Source organism: Miscanthus floridulus, chromosome 1, assembly GCF_019320115.1.
Source record: "Miscanthus floridulus cultivar M001 chromosome 1, ASM1932011v1, whole genome shotgun sequence".
NCBI lineage: Eukaryota > Viridiplantae > Streptophyta > Magnoliopsida > Poales > Poaceae > Miscanthus > Miscanthus floridulus.
In genome coordinates, this window is record NC_089580.1 from 154,154,907 (window position 1) to 154,162,214 (window position 7,308).

Below are 7,308 nucleotides of genomic sequence, written 5' to 3' on the forward strand. Positions count from 1 at the left end.
TGTACTTACTCAACATTGATCTTACCATATCAATCAATGTTCTATTCTTTCTTTCAACTAGTCCATTTGATTGAGGAGTATACTTGGCCGAGAATTGATGTCTAATTCCAAATTCATCACATAACTCATCAATTCTAGTGTTTTTGAATTAATTACCATTGTTACTTCTAACTTTCTTGATTGTTGTTTTAAACTCATTGTGAATGCCTTTAATAAATAATTTGAATGTTGCAAACACATCACCCTTGTCGACAAGAAAGAACAACCATGTGTATCTAGTGAAATCATCCACAATCACAAATCTATATTTGTTTCTACCAATGCTAGTGTATGTGGTTGGTCCAAACAAGTCCATGTGCATCAATTCAAATGCCTTAGATATGCTCATCATGTTCTTCTTAGGATATGTGTTACCAACTTGCTTTCTGGCTTGATATACACTACATAACTTATCCTTCTCAAATGTGACATCTTTCAAGCCTCTAAGTCATGCTTAATCAACTTGTTCAATTATTTCATTCCAACATGACCAAGCCTTCTATGCCATAACCAACCCATACTAGACTTAGTGATCCAACATATTGACAATTGAGCTTCTCTAGCATTGAAATCAACTAAGTATAGATTCTCATATCTAAATCCTTTGAATATCAAGTTAGAGCCATCTACACTTATGATCTCTATATCATCCACATCAAATATGCACTTGAAACCATGATCACATAATTAAGCTACCGATAATAGGTTAAAGTTCAAGTTCTCTACTAGTAGCACATTGGAAATGCTCAAGTTATTGGATATTGCAATCTTACCAAGCCCTTTAACCTTGTCTTTGCCATTGTCACCAAATATGATACTATCAATCCCATTGCTCTTACTTTCATTGATTGAATTGAACATTTTTGGAACACCGGTCATGTGTTGTGTGCACCCACTATCAAGCACCCAATGCCTTCCTCCCGCTTTATAATTGACCTACAAAAGAAGATTAATTCTTTTTAGGTATCCAAACTTGCTTGGGTCCTTGTAGGTTAGTTACCAAGATCTTTGGTACCCAAATGGCCTTCTTTTTTGGGCCCATAATTGGTGTACCAATGAATTTAGCCTTCACACCATTGGCACCCTTGAAAAGCATGTAACAAGAATTAAATTTAATTGAGGATACATTAGGTAGCTTATTCTTATTAGTCTTGCAATTTTGCTCTATATGCCCAACTTGCTTGCATCTATTGCAAAACCGACCATTGCCCTTCACAAAGCTAACTTTGGAAGTGACAAAGGCCGCCTTGCCTTTTTTGGGGGTATAGCCTAATCTCTCTTTGTTGAGAGAAAACCTTTGGCTACCCAATCATTTTAGCAAGTGGGCATCTCCACCATAGGCATTGCCAAAGGCATGAGTGAGCTCATTCACCTCCTTCTTGAGGGTCTTATTTTCCACCATTAGTGAGGTTTTACAAGTGAGACCATCATTCAAAGGTGAAGTGGAAGTGGTAGTGCTACAAGAAGTGTTAGTGGGAGCAATAAAAATAGATTCATCAATAAGATCACATATTAGTCCACATCTCATGTTATGATCACTTGCTCCTTCTTGGCTTTCTCCACTTTGACTTACTCAATGAGAGAGGAGTGAGCCTTTTCAAGCTTAGAATGAGCTTTGCCAAGCTTCTCATGGGCTTCCATTAGCCTCTCATGAGTGGCATTGAGCTCATCAAGGAATTGCTCAAAAAATTTGACTTTCTTGTTCAATTCCTTGCACTCCTTTCTCTTCATTTCAAAGCAAGTATGCACTTGCTCACACATGTCCATGAGCTCTTCCTTGGAGTACTCCTCCTCATCATCATCATCGCTCCTATAAGCATCACTTTTACATTCATCATCATCACTCACATCATATTTTACCTTGGTAGGTTTTGCCATAAGGCATGTCGATGGAGTGTCGAAGATGGAGAGCTTCTTGTTGATGACGATGCTTGCTAGTGCTCTCTTGATGAATTTTTTGTCATCATCACTAGAGCTATCACCATCTGATGAACCATCACTATCCCAAGTGACTATATAGCCTCCACACTTCTTTTTTTAGAATGTCATTCTCTTCTCCTTCTTCTCTTTCTTTTCATTCTTATCTTTCTTATGTTTCTTCTTCTCATCTTCATCATTATTACTATTGTAGGGACAATTTGCTACAATATAACTGGGGCTCTTGCAATTGTAGCATCTTCTCACATACTCTTTATTTTTGGTGTGATCTTTTCTCTTTCTTGCACCATAGCCCTTCTTCTTTATGAATTTGCTCATCTTGCGCACAAATAGAGCCATGGCTTCATCATCAATGTCACTAAGATTATCATCATCACTTGATTCTTTCTTTGACTTGCCCTTGTTCTTGAATGATGATGAGCTAGCCTTAAATGCTACACTCTTCTTCTTCTTGTCCTCTTCTTCCGTCTTGTACTCCTTGTCATTCCCCTCCTTTTCCACACAGTATGTCTCTTGTGTTATAACATCATCTAGTACTTGGTTGGGGGTAATCTTCTTCAATCCTTCTCTTATGATGAGTAATCTCAACATCTCAAATCTTGGAGGTAGGCACATCAAGAATCGATGAGAGACATCATCATCTTTGATCTTCTCTCCTAATGTCTTCAAATCATTGACAATCACTTGCAAACGATGGAACATCTCTAGAATGCTCTCATCTTCCTTCATCTTGAAGCTTGTTAATTTATCCTTGAGGATATACAATTTGGCACTCTTCACCACCGGTGTGTCCTTATATGTTTCCTTTAATCTCTTCCACACCTCATTTGCTCTTTTACAATCCTTGATTTGCTCAAACACCTTGGAATCAATGGCATTGTATATAGTATTGAGAGCCATTGTATTGCATTGCTTGTTGATCTTATCTTGGTTGGTGGGATCATCGGGATCAATGATAGCATAGTCATTCTCGGTCACTTCCCATACTTAATCATTGATTGAATCAAGATACATCCTTATCTTTCTCTTCCAATAATTATAGCATATGCCATCAAAGAACGGTGGTTTACCCCCACATGGTTGAACATAACTTGAGCCATAATTTAACATCGAGGTTGTTAAGCCTTTAATCAAACGGTGACCACGGCTCTGATACCACTTGAAAGGTCCTAATATGGCTAGAGGGGGATGAATAGCCTATTAAAAAAATCTATAAATCAACTAGAGCAATTTGATTAGTATGACAAATAGCAAAATACAAACTTGCTCTAGCTCTACAAGGGTTGCAAGCCACCTATCCAACAATTTTAGTTGCAATGATAGCTAGACCCACAACTTACTATGATACTACTCACTAAGAGCTCTCAACCTTTCTACTTTAAAGAGCCTCACTAAGCAAACTTAAATATAAAAACAAGCTCTCAATTCCAATTATACAAAAGAGCTTGCTACTACTAGTTTACAAGAATGTAAGAGAGTGAGTAGGGTGATTATACCGACGTGTAGAGGGATGAACCAATCACAAGGTGAATATATACCAATCACCGGGAGAATACCAAATGGGCAAGAGATAACCGATTTTCTCCCGAGGTTCACGTGCTTGCCAACACGCTATGTCCCCGTTGTGTCGACCAATACTTGGTGGTTCGATGGCTAAGAGGTGTTTCACAAACCTCATCCATACGATTGGACACCGCAAAAACCTACCCACAAGTGAGGTAACTTAATGACACGAGTAATTTACTAGAGTTACCTTTTGGCACTCCGTCGGGGAAGGTACAACTCCGCTCATAATCACCGGAGACGGCCACGAACAATCACCAACTCGTACCGATCCTCCACCACTGCACCGAGGCGTCTAGGTGGTGGCAACCACCAAGAATAACAAGCGAAATTCGTAGCGCAACACGAATACCAAGTACCTCTAGATGCAATCACTCAAGCAATGCACTTGAATTCTCTTCCAATCTCACAAAGATGATGGATCAATGATGGAGATGAGTAGGAGGGCTTTGGCTAAGCTCACAAGGTTGCTATGTTAATGAAAATGTGCAAGAGAGTGATCTTGAGCCGGCCATAGGGCTTTAAATAGAAGCCCCCATCAAATAGAGCCGTTATACCCCTTCACTGGGCATAACGCGAGCTGACCGGACGCTGCAGTCCAACTGACCGGACGCAGCACTGGATGCTCCGGTCGTGAATACCGGACACGTCCGGTAGCCCCCAGACTACCACATGTCCTGTTCAAACCATCATAGCCGTTGCTGCCCATTCGCCTACGACCGGACGCCCACACCGGACGCTAAATCATAGATGACCGAACGCTGAGCCACCGAGTCCAGTAAGCCGTCAGGGCCGACCGGATGCGTCTGATAGAAACTGACCGGACGCTGAGCCTCAGCGTCTGGTCGAGTACAGTAAGCATCCACCGACGACCAGATGCGTCCGGTCACACCGGACCAGACGCTGCCAGCGTCCGATCGACTGATCTGCCGAGCACTGTGTTAGCTAATTCACACCGGACGCGTCTAGTGTGGCGACCGGACGCGTCCGGTCGCTGAGTACGTCGCTAAATACCGGACGTGTCCGGTCACCATACCGGACACGTCCGGTAGCTTTGAAACCAGCGCGACTAACTCCTTTTCAACTCTATCTTCTTCACCTTTACTTAAATGTGCCAACCACCAAGTGTATCACCATGTGCATATGTGTTAGCATATTTTCACAAACGTTTTCAAGGGTGTTAGCACCCCACTAGATCCTAAATGCATATGTAATGAATTAGAGCATCTAGTGGCACTTTGATAACCGTATTTCGATACGAGTTTCACTCCTCTTAATAGTACGGCTATCTATCCTAAATATGATCACACTCGCTAAGTGTCTTGATCACCGAAATAAAATGGCTCCTACAATTTTACCTTTGCCTTGAGCCTTTTGTTTTTCTCTTTCTTCTTTTCCAAGTTTAAGCATTTGACCATCACCTTGTCATCACCATTGTCATGATCTTCAACATTGCTTCATCACTTGAAGTAGTGCTACCTATCTCATAATCACTTTGATAAACTAGGTTAGCACTTAGAGTTTCATCAATTAACCAAAACTAAACTAGAGCTTTCACCTGGTGCGGCCAAATACCTATACCATGCCATGCATGCTGGCGCGGCAGAGAGCTAACATGACGACGATTGGATTCACTGACCGCTGATAAGGCAGAGCCTGCCGCGCCATGAATTAGGACACGACAATACTGCGCCACAATCTGTGACGCGACAGCGCCGGTACCCCTGCCGCATGCAAGCCTGCACGCACCTGCACAGCAATGCAAAGTCCAATCAAACCCAGCTCTCTTCCCTTTCCTTCAAATCATGGCGGTGCATAGCTCCCTTCCCTTCTGCGCCCTTCCCTTCCCTTCAAATCATGGCAGTGCAACGTCAAATCTCAGTGCACTCGTCATATTCAATTGAGCCCTTATTTAGTTCGTGAAATTTGGATTTTGGGGCTACTGTAGCACATTCATTTTTATTTGGCAAATAGTGTCCAAACATTGACTAATTAGGCTTAAAACGTTCGTCTCGCAATTTTCCACCAAACTGTGCAATTAGTTTTTCTTTTCGTCTACATTTAATGCTCCATACACGGACCGCAAACATTCGATGTGACAGGTACTGTAGCAACTTTTTGGATTTTAAGGTCAACTAAACAAGGGCTGAACACCTCAGCTTGCACACGGTCGTCCATACATGTGCCATAGAACATGACGCCTGATGTGATGCAAGGGCAATGAATAGCAATGAACACGGTCAGCTTTCTCAGAATTCTTTAATAGCAATGAATAATGCAAACAGTTTTATTTGAATAATACTTTGGTGGCATCAGCAAAGAGTGAAATAAGTAATAATGTGCTCGTTATTAGACCTTCAACTAACGTTAAGGTTGTGTCTACGGTTGAGTTGCTGTTTGTAAACCAGATGCACAGATCCAAAAAAAAATTATCCAAACAAGCTAACTCCATTTATTCGCATCCGCTCATAACCCCAGGTTCACAAGCCGTATCTTCTTATCGATCTCATGTCACCACTCAAGCTTATCTTGTCTCATGTCTCTCTACTGCCAGAGCCAGTGCGGCTGGAGTTAATCCCTTGATCTCTTCCCTCTCCCTAGGCAGCGTGCTTCCCTTCTTCCATCAGCGACCACTGCTACAGAAACGTTTTTTTTTTAGGGACGGCTCCTTACTCTTTGTAGGGATGGTTTAGTTAACCGTCTCAACCAAACCGTCTTTACAAATCATATATTTATAGAGGCGGTTCTCCGGCCGTCTCTACAAATCGATTTGTAGGGACGGCTGTAGTACCAGCCGTCCAATAATTATTGGAAGGTGCCCAAGGCCTCCTTACCTTTCTTTTACGGGTTGAAGTGAGTAACTCGAGGAAGAAAAATGTGCTGCAGTTTGCTTTATATGTGGGTTATTTGTAGGGGCGGCTGGTGATAGAGCCACCCCTACAATAGTAACAATTAAATTTATATTCGACAAATCTTAAATTTGGATATATGTATATTTCGCATATATTTTTGGTATAGAATATAGATGCTGAAATGGATATGTCCCGATTTATTCCACATAACTTCTCTCTCTATATCCTATTTTAGTTTCATATTAAAGAAATCCAAAATATCCAACGATAATGAATATGATGAAACTATTTAGAAAGTATGATGACATATGATTAATGACCAGTGCTATAAAATTTAATATTGAGATATAGATACTAATTTTATTTCAATGTTGACTTGATTTAGTTTATATTTGTTGTTATAAAGTTTTCGTATATCGATTCCTTATTTTATTATTATTTTCTTAAAATTTAAATATATTAATTCATTATTGTTTTTTTTTGCTGTTGACTAATATTTTTGTATCCATACTTTTGTATTAGTTTCCTTATGAATGTTTTATATTTGATTGAAATAGTTATTTATTTATATTCTTTTAACTTTTTATTAGATATCCGGATGCTACCATATGTATCCAACTTTTATTTGTTTTGCATTCGTATTCCAATATTCGAATCTAGATTTATATGTGGCAAAAAAGAAATTAATGTCCAACCAACAAGTCTATCCGTTTGGCTACACTATCGTGTGTAGTTTTGAAGTTGATTAGAATAGAATATAAAAATAAATAATTGATATAAAATCAATGTCCACGCCTCGCCGTAGTGCACTATTTCAATGTACCGCGACAGGCCCAATAACGAGCCCATTCAGCCTGTTCAGTTGGTTGGTTCATATCGTTGCTGGTTCGTGAAGAAGTACTGCTGGCTGGTTTGT